The following is a 14,003-nucleotide window of genomic DNA, read 5'->3' on the forward strand; positions in this document are numbered from 1 at the left end:
TATGTATTCAATTAAATCCTGAACCTTTTTTTGAAACTTTCGGATTAACTTGAGGCAGGGAATGTCGTAATTATAAATGTAATTACTCAAGTAGCTTCTTGAGTAATTGCAATTAATTACGGAGATTTGTACTTGAAAAACAATTAAAAAAAAGAGGAAAAGGGCCATATCAAAAGAGAAGCCGACGTCAGTTAAATTTCAAAATTAAACATTTCCCATTATTCAATTTTCGAAAAATCAAAATTTACTTTTCAAAATATCGAACAATGGAAAAGATTTTACAACCCCTGAGGTGTTACATAAATTTAGAAATTTCATTTCTAAAAAGAGACAAATAAGAAATCACAATGGGTGGTAAAAATATAATTTTGAAGAGCATGTGGGACCTGTTTGGACTTATATCGATGTCATATACTAAAATTATTCATCAGTAGTAGTCGACTATATTTCTATCATCAGTGGCGCCCCACGTTGGGCGCCCTGCGTTGTGCTTTTTTTCAAAGTTGTGTTTTTTTCAAAATTGTGTTGTGCTTTCTTTTCAAAATTGTGTTGTTTTTTTTTTAAATCACATTGTGTTTTTTTCAAAATCTCATTGTGTTTTTTTTTCCAAAATCGTGTTGTGCTTTTTTTTTAGAAATTTTGTTGTGCTTTTAAAATCAAAATTGCGTTCTGCTTTAGAAATCCAAATTGCGTTTTTTCAAAATCGCGTTGTGCTTTTTTTTCGAAACTGTGTTGTGCTTTTTTTCAAATTTGCATTGTGCTTTTTTTCAAAATCACGTTCTATTTTCGAAATTGTGTTGTGCTTCTTTTTTAAAATTGCGTTGTGTGTGCTTTTTTTAAAAATTGTGTTGTGCTCATTTTTTAAAAATTGTGTTGTGCTTTTTTTTCAAAATTGTGTTGTGCTTTTTTTTAGAAATTTTGTTGTGCTTTTTTTAGAAATTTTGTTGTGCTTTTAAAATCAAAATCGCGTTGTGCTTTTTTTCGAAACTATGTTGTGCTTTTTTTCAAAATCGGGTTCTATTTTCGAAATTGTGTTGTGCTTTTTTTTTCAAAATTGCGTTGGGCTGGTTTTTCAGAATTGCGTTGTGCTTTTTATCCAAAATTGTGTTGTGCTTTTGTAACAAAATAGGACTACGCACACTGTGAGAATCACGTAGTTCATTTTTTTACTTTTAAAATTTCAGAATTTGAATGATGTTGCTTTGAAGGAACTTGATTTTGAAAATGAAAACAGAACAGACCTAAGCGAAGACGAAAGCTCTTGAAAATTAAACTATGTTATTTTGTGAGGAGTTTATTTTTTGGCTTTGAAACATCATTTCTTCAAAAATAAAAAAATTATGTTTCGAGAAGTAAAAATTTGTGTTTTTAAAATTCTGAAATTGTTTAATGAAGAAAATTCGCATGAAATCCTTTGGAAATGAGTTTTAAAAAAGATAATTTGGATAAAAAAACATTTTTTTAAATGAAAAACTTTTTGGCAAAAAAAGTAACCAAAAGTGACTTTTCGTGAAAAAAGTGACCCGCTACGATGCCTGCTCCTCCTCTCTTTTTCTGCCAAAAATCAACTCACAAATTCTTCGGTAATAGGTTTAGAAAATTTCGAAATTTTTTTTAGATCGATTCCGCTCTTTGATAGGCGGAAATTTTCATAAGCACACATTATTTATAGCAAGCATGGATACTCGAGAGATGGACAGCTCATGCAAGTAGGCACCTCTATACTCGCAGAATACGTCTTGTGAAACGACGGAAACTACTTCGAATTTGTAAGTACTCCACACTTATTTCGACAGAACAACGTCGATTGAATTATTGAGAGTGCTTCGTTGAAAATACGTACCTACAAATAATGTAGACATACTCATTGGGAAATTCTCCAGATAGTACTATAACTTTTCATCGAGGCTAAAATAACGAGTAAAATTTCATTCTAATTCGTACTATTTCGAGTACTCGAAGTCCATAAATTCACCACGATAATAATGATTTATTAGATTATTTTGTTTCAGGAAGACAAAATCACACGAAATAGCGATGCTGGCAATCACATATCACACCGAATTCCCCGGTAAAAGTCGATATATTAAGTCATTATAAATTCAGAAAAATATGTTTCAGTCGGATTTTCCTGCCATAAGTTATAGATGGTTTTCGTCGTTAATCAGCTGATAAAAATGGAAAAAAAAGCACACAATATCAGGCTAATGGGTAAAGGTTAATTGAACGTTGTTACTCTAGCAGAATGAAATCCAGAGCCATAAGGGATATTGAATACAACCAGCTACCTACTCATACGATAATATTAATTTTTCATCGTTAGTGATAGTCTCGTGCAATTGGCCAGCTCACCATCGAATCCATTAGCATATCGGTGGTGGTGATAGTGGCGTATGTGTTTGTGTATGAGAGGCTATTTCAACCGGAAATATATTTTAATTTATGAAAATTGCGACGCGGCGGGCATTCGTTCGTTGGCTGGCTGTAATTGATTCGTTGAGTGAAAACGAGATATACGAAGTACGAACCAAAAAGTGAATTATAGGGAAATTCTATTTACGCGATACGACCAGCCGAATAATTCGCCAAATTAGGAAGGGTCGTAGAGGTGGATTAGAGGTACGCGATACGATTACGTATATAATATAAATCCTCGATGGAAAAATTAGGTTTATAAGGTACATATCCTTTCATATAAACGAACAAATTTTGGTAAGCACTGGATTTCTGCAGCAAAATGAGACCAGCGCGGAAGGATGTAACACGTGCGAAGCTTAATAACACAAAACTAAATGACATTACACCTTGGTGAGCCAATTTGAATAATGAAAACTAAATCATGGTTTTGACCAATACCACGTCGTTTTGTGTAGGTACTCGTATAAATATAGCCGGCTACTACTATGCAGTTCTCTATCGAGCTGCTGTTGGTGGTATGTCGAGGTTGGAATAATCAATGTCTTAATGAAATTGTTATTCTCGTAGGGTTTAACCCTCGTCTAATGCATACAGTCTCTCGGATACTTGATTAGCTTCGTTTTCAATCCGATTCGATTGGATTGCAGATTTCGCGACAAAAAAATATCTAATTATTCGCAACGGTTGTCACAACAGACTGGGCGCTGCAGCAGAAGCAACGGCGGCATGTTTGATTAAAATTCGAAAATGAGACTATTCAGCCTTCAAAAAGCTACCCCTCGATAAAAAATTTTTTCGAATTGGAAAAAAAATTGATAGCCACGAGAATAATTGCAAATGAAGAAATAAAATTATTATTATTATTTTTTCATCGTACTCGTGTGTTGAAGAGGACCTCTCACACACCTCTCTTCAGCCCTTCCTCCTGGTAACATTTCCCTTCGAAGTACCGAAAAATTGTCAATTTCGGTACAATTTGAAAAATCATAAGAAAAATGTCACACTTCAGTGCTCATTTTTTTCTTCGTCTCTGAAAAACACCACCAAATAGCGATAAGTTACTACACAGTACACACACACTGCGAATAATAAATGGAAAAATCTCGTCTTTTTCGCAGAATATTTTCGCGCTCGTTTTAACACGCGTTCAGACGCGACCCACTTCCCCTCCTCCCATACTCTTACCGATCGTAATAATATGTACTTTCTCAAGTACCACGATACTGAAAAAGGCGAGATTTTTTATTAAAAAAATTCTAGGTATACCAACTTCGGATGTATAATAACGACATACGATACCTTACAGCCGAATATACTCGATCACCTCTCGATATTTGTACATGTTCAAAGCTTTCACATCGACAACGAACGGTCGGATTCTTTCGATATTGAAAATTTCACGCGTAAAGAGACGTCTTTCTTTTTCTTTAAATTACTCTCGTAGGAAAGTATGTACCTATTGGAAGAGTAATGAAAAATACGAACAGGTCTTTCGTTGACGTGAAAATCTCAAGATATGAAAAATCAACTACCCAATCATTTTTTGCAGCTAATCAACCTTCGAGTCTTTGCCTCTTTGGGGAAAATAATTTTCCTCAACTTTCCTCAATTCTCTAGACCAATATTTCCACTTTTACTTACAACCGTTCAAAACATCTACAACACACAAAATAATCAGTTGAAGTGAAGTGGGGGGGGGGGAGGGGATCAATTTTTTCAAAACCTTCAGTGAGCTGAGAAGGGAGGAGGGTCAAATTGTCCTGCCACGTGAAAAAATATTCAAAAAATTACAGAGGATTTGAACTTCCCTCTCAAAAGCCTCAAACCAATTTTTTCTTTTCATTTTGGACGACACAATCTTTCAACTACATAGAATCCGGATTCGGAGCTGAGAAAAGTCAACGTGGCTTCAAAATGTTCGATAATAATTATGATTTTGAAACATTCAATTCCTCCCCTCCCTCCTCACGGTCAATTTTAAGACACTCGTATACCAAAAATAGTTGACTCCAATATAAAGGGAATATTCACGATTTTCAAACAAGAACGGTCGATGGTCGAAGGTGCGAGAGCATGCTGAGCAGCCGAGCAGCGGATCCGGATGGACAATAGGGATGGAAAGAAACGGGAGATAGTTGGGGATGAAGGAGTCCAGAGAGAAAAGAGAAAGCGGTTTTACCGGTTGTGCTGGAATGTACAGGGATGGAGATGGAGGGTGGTTAGACGATCTCGTGTAAGAAATATACACGAAAGCGCAAGGTTCGCTCGAACAGGTCTCTACGAAGAAAAAGTTATTCTCTGATCTTCATTTCACAAAAATTTTCAAGTTTAAAGATCGAAAAATCTCACATTTCAACCAAAATAAAACGATTCAACAATCGAGAGCAATAAAACTCTGCACACAAATCTTCATCGAGTAAAAATGAGGGCAAAAAAATAGGAAAAATTCGTCCTAAAATTCGTCCAATTTGAGAATTTTTTGCATCCAAAAATTGAAATTATCGACCTAGAAGCAGTTGCATGTGCATGAGGTTCGGTCTTGTAATGAGTGGAGGGGGGGGGGGAGTGATGGAAATACAATTCCATTGAAATATTCAATTTTTCAGTCGAGAAATTCTCATAATTTGAATAAATAATCACCATTTTTTTTTCTTTAAATGGGGAACATTACCGCCTCCCATACTCCATGGCTTTCCATAAAGTCAAACTTATTTATTTTTCATGCATTTCCTGGTATCAGGATGCAAGAAATCAATACCTACGATGGTAAAATCTGCAACCAATGACTGAAATACTCGTAGATGATAATTTCTAAAAAGCAAAATGTTAGAGGAATCTCCACCCTCACATCCCAAAAGCATCTTATCCAATTTTTTATTCGAAAAAATTCTTAGGTAAAATTTCCATTACTTGCCCCTCCACTTCACTTGAAAGTCACAGCGAGAAAATCGGTGAAAAAATTTCAGAATCAACACCGTTCAGAACATTCGTTATTCACAATAGAAAAATCATCATGTCAAGCGAGCCGATATTATTCATTTTATCGTTCAAAAACTACTACCTCCTCCCTCCGTTCATTCCTTCCCAAAAATTACTTTTGTTTTTAAACATGACACTTTGCCAGACCTTAAACTATCAATATTAGTGAAAAAAATTCAAAATAAAACTACTCACCGATACTGGAACGTTAATAATCGACAGGACTGCACAATCTGTCGTCGACTAATACGATAATCATATAACCAGGAACACGAGCTGAAAAAAATTACACCAATTTTAAAATTCAAATTCATGCAAAATAATTATTGAAATAAAAAAAACATGTAATAGGAGGAATCATGAATTGGTTATGTATTTAGTTACTCTTTTAACATTCCGTCTCCTCCCAATCTTGCAATAATACTCGTAATTTCCAATCAGTCATTTTTAGGGATTGAACGAAATACGAGTATCTTATTACAAGGTAACATTTTGAATTCGCTCTTTCCGATTTGAACGAAACCAAGCTAGATTGAAGGATCATGTTCTAAAACTCCCTGATCAAAATTTAAGGCACTCAAATTCATTTTTGGAATTTGGACAAATTTTCGAAAGTTGAAAAAAATTCGTTTCAAGAGTGATTTTTGGACTTTTCAATGACATGGAAATTTTTCCAGCAAAGTGAACCAATATGAATAATTTCTTCAATAATTCAACCCCCACACGTCAGTTACTAATTTTGGGTGGTTTTAAAACCTTCATGCGATCAAATCATTCTGCATTTTTGACAATTTTGTAAACTCCAGAAAAAGTAAAAAAAAATTAAGTTACTTCTCAACATTTCAGGGCTCGCAATCGCCTCGTACTCAACTTTTTCAGAAAAAAATTCACTCGTAACTTTACAGGGTGTTTAACAAAACTCCCAGACAAAAAAATAATGACTTTTTCATTGCTCATTTTTCACATATTCACCACATAAAATACCCCCCCCCCCCCAAAAAAAAAAAACACTAATAAATTAAATAACGTCTCGAACTTGAAACTGCGAGGAAATTTTTAAAACTTGTAGGCAAGTAGGCATTTTTTCAGCTTTTTCATTTTTCTGATTTTTTGAACAAATTTTTCACTTTTTTACTTAATTTTTTTATTATAATTACCTATGGGCTTTTTAAAAAAATTTTCAAGTGCATTTCGAGCAAAATTCATGAATTTTTCATGACTTTTATGACTATTTACCAAAATTTATGACTTTTAGACACCCTGTCAACTTTCATAGGTACCCAAAAAAGCTTGAAAAAAAAACGAGAATAACATTTCAAATACCTACATACAACTTTTTGGGAGAATAGTGACAAAATTTCTCTCGCAATGTTTTCTTCAAGGAAGTGTTTTTGTCGTTTTTTAAAGAAAACCAAACTGCAACAATTTTGACGAAAATCAGCACTTTTAGGTTATTATTGGCATAAAAAGTGATACTTTCCCGCAATAATTTTTGTCAAAAAACGATATTTTGAACACTTTTTGAAATAAAGTGAGACTTCTAGGAATTTTCTGCAAAAAAATATATCTACCATTTTTAGCCATTATTCGCTTAAAAATCTACAATTTTTGTAAATTTTTGAAAAATCAATTTTTTTAGACATTTTTTGCTCAATGCAAGACTTTTACAATTTTTTGCAAAAACAAGAATATTTTGGGCATTATTGACAAAAGTGACAGTTTTTTGGAATTTCTTGCAAAAGAAAAGAGTTTTAGGGTAATATATTTTTTTGGAAAAAAAGCAAAAATTTTCAACAATTTTGTTAAAAAGTGAAAATTTTTTTCTTCAAAAAAATGGTTTTGGTTTCAATAGGAAATTAGTGACAAAAAAAATGATATTTTTTCGCAATTTTTGTCGGAAAACTGAGACTTTTGGCTAGGGTAAAAAAACCACTTTGGGATAACTTTTGGGAAAAAGTGAATTTTTCCAGCAATTTGGCTATCAAAAAATTTCCCAGTGAGAACCCAAAGTTATCCACCACTTTATATGTAGTTGAACATAAATCCAAATTCTCTCAATTTTTGTTTTCTAGACACACCACGGTTCAATAATCGGTCGAAGTGAGGTCTCGAACACCGACTAAAAAGTACTTAAGGTAAAAAAAATAGACGAGAGCTCGCTCCAGCGCACGATTTATGTAGTAAGTACCTCGAACGACCAAGTATATGCGATAGAGACTTAGTTAAATTGCGTGTATATAGATTTATTCGTAATAAGCGTACGTAGTATTTATCTAAATCAGGTACGTTCAGTTCCAAACACATCGAAAAACCCATCGTACACGAGGAAAAGCTCAATTGAACAAAAAGTCGAGCTTATATACGAATTTTCGTATGACTCAGCATCAGCCAACGAAGAAGGAAGTTTTTTCACGCTCGAAAGCTCGCAGCTCGCACACCGGAGCTCTAATACGTTATGTTTTATCCGATTCGACGATTGTTTTTAACTTAAAGCCGGATTTGTGTTTTAAAAATTCATTACCGCATCTACCTACCCAGCACATTTGTACCAGAAGTACACTTATACTGGAGACGTACCTACAAGCAACAAAAATGGGCAAATCCTGAACACGAACTGCAGTTTAGTACCATAATAAACTCGCGTCGCCAATTCGATGGTGGCGTAGGGAAAATCTCCCTTTTATACGAATTATTATTTCGTTTAAACTGCTCGAAATTGAAATATCCTTGTGAGAAGTGACCGATGGCGGACGCGACTGAGACTGCGACAATCGTCGTCGGGTAAAATATTAATTTCATTTACGATTCAAAGGCTCCTAATACAGCGAGTATTATACGAACACGTATAATCGGTCGTATTATTCGCTTATTTAATCGTGTCTCCGAAGTCCGAGTTATGTATTCGTCGTCCGAGTCGTCATCAAATTGTAATTCAAGTATAATCAAACGGATAAAAATAAATCCTATTTCATCGGCGAGTGCGTGCTTAGAAAACGCAGCCATTTGAACCAAGAAAAGGGGGAAAACAAACGAGCAAAAGCTATATCCAAAGGTTCGCCCGAAGTGGCATGCTAAAATACCCACACGTTTAAACTGACCGCAATCATCGTATCGTGAATTTGTTGAGCCGAATACCTACGTCGGCTCATCATCGTCATAAATACAAATGATACAAAGAGAGTTAAATTTAAAACATACGAATAAACGGCGAATAGTTCGGTATTAGCGGTTAGAAAAAGGTCGGACTTTTATGTACAATAGGAATACCTCGTTATACCATATAATATAACGTATTTAAAACTCGACGAAATCATATTCTCCGCATACGATGAGTGAGAGGATAGCTGATGTGCTCTGTCTATATTTTCAACCAGCTCAGTCAGCGTATTTTTGCAGTAATCTCCTTTCGAATTGCAGCAAGAAAATGAGGGAAGAGAGACAAACGAATAATTCGGGTCGTACAAATTAAACGGTAACGAGCCCCTGCCATGCCATGCCACACACAGCGCAAAAAGAGCAGATGCGAAAGCGTAGAATATGAAATTTGTTACAATTCTTCGTTAATTCTTCTCCACTAGCAAATGTATGCAAATTGAAATCAATTTTCCGCTGCTTCGGAATTTAATTTCGCGACAGAAGTTTTGCAACTTTTAATTTTCATCTAGATGTAGATATTTTTTCCCTCGTATTTCTTTTCTTTTCTTTCAACTTCGTGTCGTAAATTGGACTATTTAAAGAAGAGATTTTCTTCAAACACGCGTATTGGGAGTTCGTTCGGAATAATGACAGTTAAACGAGGTCGTACCTACGTAAAGCGGTGAAGCTAATGGGCTTGGAATCTCGCAAGTCGAAAAAAAAAATCATAATTTCAACGTTTTGGTTCCTATGGAAGGGGGAGGGAAAAGAGGGGAGGAAAGGAGAGGGGCCATGGAGGGGTTGGATTGAAAAAATGAATTCATATTCGTGCTCAGCACCCTCGAAAACATAACATACCATATCATCAGAGGAATTAGTCAATATTTCAAAGTTTTGACCGCAACACTGGAGGATGAGGGGTGGAGGGGGAGGTGACAACGAGGAGTGAGAGGATGTGATAAATGACCGGATCGAATAGAAGAGGGTCGTTTCCATGTTCAACACCTTCTAAAAGTAAAAATCGATACTATTATCCAACATTTCAAAATGTTGACCCCCATAATGAAAGAGTGGGAGGGGTGAAGCGAGGGTATAGAGGGGGCGGATTCCAAAAATAACGTCATATTCGTGTTCAGCATTGTCGAAAACATGTGATTCGTTGTATCACACAACTTCATCAATAATTCGATTTTGACCTTAATGGAGGGGAAGGGAGAAAAAAGGGTGTGGGAGGGGTCGAGTTGAAAAAATAAGGTCATATTCGTATTCATCATCCTCAAAAACATAACAATCGATATATCATAAAATATCACTAATATTTTCACGTTTTGGGGGGCATAAAGGACCAGAAAGGTGCGCTGAGGGGCAGAGTGGGGGCGAATCAAAAACATGAGGTCATACTCGTATTCAGCACCGTCGAAAACATATGATTCAATGTATCACACAACTTCATCAATATTTCGAAAGTTTTGACCATAACAGAGGGGGAGGGAGAAAAAAGGGTGTGGGAGGGGTCGAATTGAAAAAATAAGGTCATATTCGTATTCTTCATCCTAAAAACATAACAATCGATATAATCACACAATATCACTAATATTTTCACTTTTTTTTGGGAGGGGGGCATGAAGGGCCAGAAAGGTGTGCTGGGAGCAGAGTGGGGGGGGGCGAATAAAAAAAAAGGTCATATTCGTGTTCAGCACCGTCAAAAACATGTGATTCAATGTATCACACAACTTCATCAATATTTCAATGTTTTGACCTTAAAAAAGGCCAAAAGGGAAGGGAGAAAAAAGGGTGTGGTAGGGGTCGAATTGAAAAAATAAGGTCATATTCGTATTCACCATCCTCAAAAACATAATCGATACATCACACAATATCACTAATGTTATCACTTGAGGGGGGGGGGCATAAAGGGCCAGAAAGGTGTGTGCTGGGGGCATAGTGGGGGGCGAATCAAAAAAATAAGGTCATATTAATGTTCAACAGGCAAGTTAACAATCAATACGTAACACGGTCACAAAAATTTCAATATTTTGACCCCAAACAGAATGGAGGGGGAATTGTTTATGGAGGGTGGGAGGGGGGGCAGTGTAAAAAAAAATAAGGTCGCGTTTAGGGTTCATCCCTCTCCAAAAATAACATTCGGTTATCACACAAATTCGTCAACATTTTCATGTTTTTACCTAAACACTGATGAGAAGGGTGAGGAGTGGGGCATGGAGAGGGACTGGATCGAAAACCCAGGGGGATGAGGAAGACTGAGAGCGTGGAGAGTGTCACATTGCAAAAATAAAAAATTATCACTTTCCAAAAAATAATATTAGATTATCACACAATACTTGGCCAAAGACCCCAAACACTGGGGGGGGGGGTGAAGTGGAAGGGGTCAGTCGTATTCGATAATTTTAAACATTTTTTTCTTGATTTTCATACTGAATGAGTAAAATTGGTTTTTAAAAAAGTAGGTGGAGGAGGGGTAGTGTCATGAGAATAGCTAGTTCATGGCACATTTTAAAATTTTTTACAATTGTACTACTTCTAAACGACTTTCTAAAATTTTATTTCGATTTGAAATAAATACCGTCGTTGTTGCTAATTTTCTGGAAAATTTCACGAAATTTTCTTAAAACTTGGGGCAATGTTTCCCGAAGCTTGTAACTTTTTTTCGCATTATTTCATTAATGTGTTGACCATTTTCAAAAGTTTCTCATTAATTTTACCGCATTTTTACTTCATGAAAATTTAATACTCCACTTTACATTATTTTTATCATGATATTTCAATTATGTTTCGTTTTTTTTTTTTTTTTTTTTAATAATAATTTGATGGTGATTAACAAAATTATTCACAAAATTTCATCACTTTTATCGCCACTTTCAAAGACATCTTGTTGATTTTACGACGAATGAATTTTATCAAATTTCAGTACTTGGTTGGGCAAAAAAATTTGGATTATTTTACACCATTTTCTCATGTTTTAACGATTTAACAACAATCAAATTTTGGCAATATCCATTCAATTCTCGCGGACTTCTTGATAAATTTTATACAAATTTTTTCGACTTTTTTGCAGAGCAAAACTATTAGGAAAATTGTGAGCAGAAAATGGTTTCTTTCTGCTATTTTGGCAAAAAAAGAAGATTTTTTGACGATTATAATTTAGAAAAAAAAAAAAAAAAAAAAACAGGTTCTCTTTTGATAGTTTTGACGGAAAAAAGGCGATTTTTTTGGTATTTTGATAATAAACTGATTTTTTTTACAATTTTGACAAGAACAATGAGGTTTTTTTGGCAATTTTGATTGAAAAACAGGCTCTTTTGACAATTTCCATAGTGAAAACCATGATGAAAAAAAATGGTTTCTCTAAAGTTTTGGCATAGGTAAATCAAGTCTTTAATGTAATTTCGATCAAAAAAGGAATCGTTCGTAATAATAATTCTGACTCTGACACCAAATAAATTTTCCTAGGAATTTTTGATTCAAAGAGTATGATTTTTTCCAGATTTTGGCGAAACAACACACTTCTTAGAAGTTCAACCAACAGAAAAACACACCTTTTCAAGCAATATTTTGGCAAAAGACCGAACTTTGGCACATTAGGAATAATGAGGAATGAGGTTCTGGGAAAATGAATTCGGAAAAATGGCAATTTCAGAATCTCCCATTCGTGACAATGTACTACTAGGAAATGTTTATGAACCACTGAAAACAGTGGACAGGGTTTCCAATGAGTACGGACCAAAAAAGGCTCCTCCAGAGCGAATCGAAACTTCTAGAGGAAATTGAAAAATCGGTACAGGTTTTAGAAATTAGAATAACCCAAAATAATTAGTATCATTCGTAGCTGTTGTTGATGCGTGATCACTGATCAGTGATCAGTGAACGTGATATTGAAGAATTAAGATATTCATATCATTGGTTCACTTCAGTTAAAATTAAAAATAAACTTGCTACGTAAATAACGTTGACAATTCGGACCGGACACTCACATAGGGGCGCTAGTGAGCAGGCCAAAATGTTTACATTTTTCAGATGAGGCTTTCTTATCAGCGTTTACGAAAGCATTAATTTCAAGGGTTAAAACTGAAAAGTTAATTCGATGTACATTATTTTTACGATTACTATTGCATATCAATCATGACCGAATCATATTTTCATTTTTAACTCGTAAATCCAACGTTTTGGTTAGTTTTGGTAAAATACGACTGATAAGAAAGGGTTAAGAAAAAAGCCCCGTCTGAACTCCAGAATAATGGGCACACTAGCGCCATCTACGTGAGAGTCCGGCCCGAATAGAGCACGTTTGCCCAGCACAACCGGTAAAATATAATACAATAGATAAAGATAAGGAATGCAACATGGCGACGATTACGTTGACATTCCCTAGCCTCTGTTTACACGCATCATAAAAAGACACACATATTATACAGGGTGGCTAGAAATATCGGGTACCCCTAAGAAAGTTTTTCATTAAAAATATAGGTTGGCAACGTGAAATAGATGCATATGATTGGTGGAATGTTATCTCTCCAGTCCAACAACCAATCATGTGTTATCATTATTATCATTCACTGTGACCAACCAAAGTATTTAGTTAGAAAACTTTTTTAGGGGTACCCGATATTTCTAGCCACCCTGTATTGAATAATAGTACTCAATATTATCCACATCAATTACGTATATTATTAACAATAGTGTAATATAATCGACCATACCTTGATTTCTTTTCTTCAAATAATTCTGAGGCTGAGGAAGAGTAAACACATACGGTAACACTATCACAGCACTACATAGAATACTTTCAATTGTTCGTAATCCGGAACTAACGTTTCAAATCATCGTACTTTGACCGATGTCAAGTATATTAAACCGTTCAGAACTAATTAAGCGGCTTTAAATTACTCAAAACTCGCAAAAAATTAACACTAGACGCGAAAAGATGATGCAAAAAGCGTTTGTTTTTACGAAAAGCTCAGATTATCAGATAACACAGCACATAAAAAACAAAATTCAGAGAAGACAGCTCACAGACCAACGATCGTGGATAGGCGATGGTCTGACGCATGCGCAGAACCGGTTAGTCAGAATTGAAACGCGAACGGTTTCAGAATGAACGCTAGCGCAAATTCGTTCGTTTAGTTTGCGCAAGTGTTTTTTTTATTTTTATTTTTTTTTCATCTGGATCTTGAGAAGTGTTGAGATTTTCTTTTTCTAGACGCATTTTGAATTCTGAATTTTTGAACTCTGTACTCTCGAGTTCTGTAATTAATCATATTTTATTTTGCTTGCTTGCTTATTGTGCGTGTGTGTGTTTTTTTACTACTTTTTGTGAACAACAATGAACAATCTCAAGTTTAGAAAGTAGAAAGTTAGAATTGTTAGAAACGCAACATTTTTTCACCTAAAGATTTTCGTGACTATTTCGCTCATTCAATTGGGAATTTTTTACAAAGTTTCAAGCTCAGCTCACT

The 14,003-nt window shown here is 35.0% G+C and overlaps 1 protein-coding gene across 10 annotated transcripts in view; it reads right to left on the reverse strand.

Annotated features, from left to right (window-relative positions):
• Positions 1 to 13,560, reverse strand: part of LOC135847616 (uncharacterized) — a 170,838-nt gene extending 157,278 nt beyond the window's left edge. For 8 of the 10 annotated variants that reach the window (XM_065367239.1, XM_065367244.1, XM_065367241.1 and 5 more), the window contains exons 1-2: positions 13,248 to 13,560; positions 5,593 to 5,673 (exon numbers count right to left, since the gene is read on the reverse strand). The gene's annotated coding sequence lies outside the window, so the exon portion shown is untranslated. The remainder of the gene's footprint in view (positions 1 to 5,592; positions 5,674 to 13,247) is intronic. The other 2 variants (XM_065367237.1, XM_065367235.1) reach the window with 2 other exon arrangements.
• Positions 13,561 to 14,003: the final 443 nt, after the last annotated feature.

This window comes from Planococcus citri, chromosome 5, assembly GCF_950023065.1.
Source record: "Planococcus citri chromosome 5, ihPlaCitr1.1, whole genome shotgun sequence".
Classification (NCBI taxonomy): domain Eukaryota; kingdom Metazoa; phylum Arthropoda; class Insecta; order Hemiptera; family Pseudococcidae; genus Planococcus; species Planococcus citri.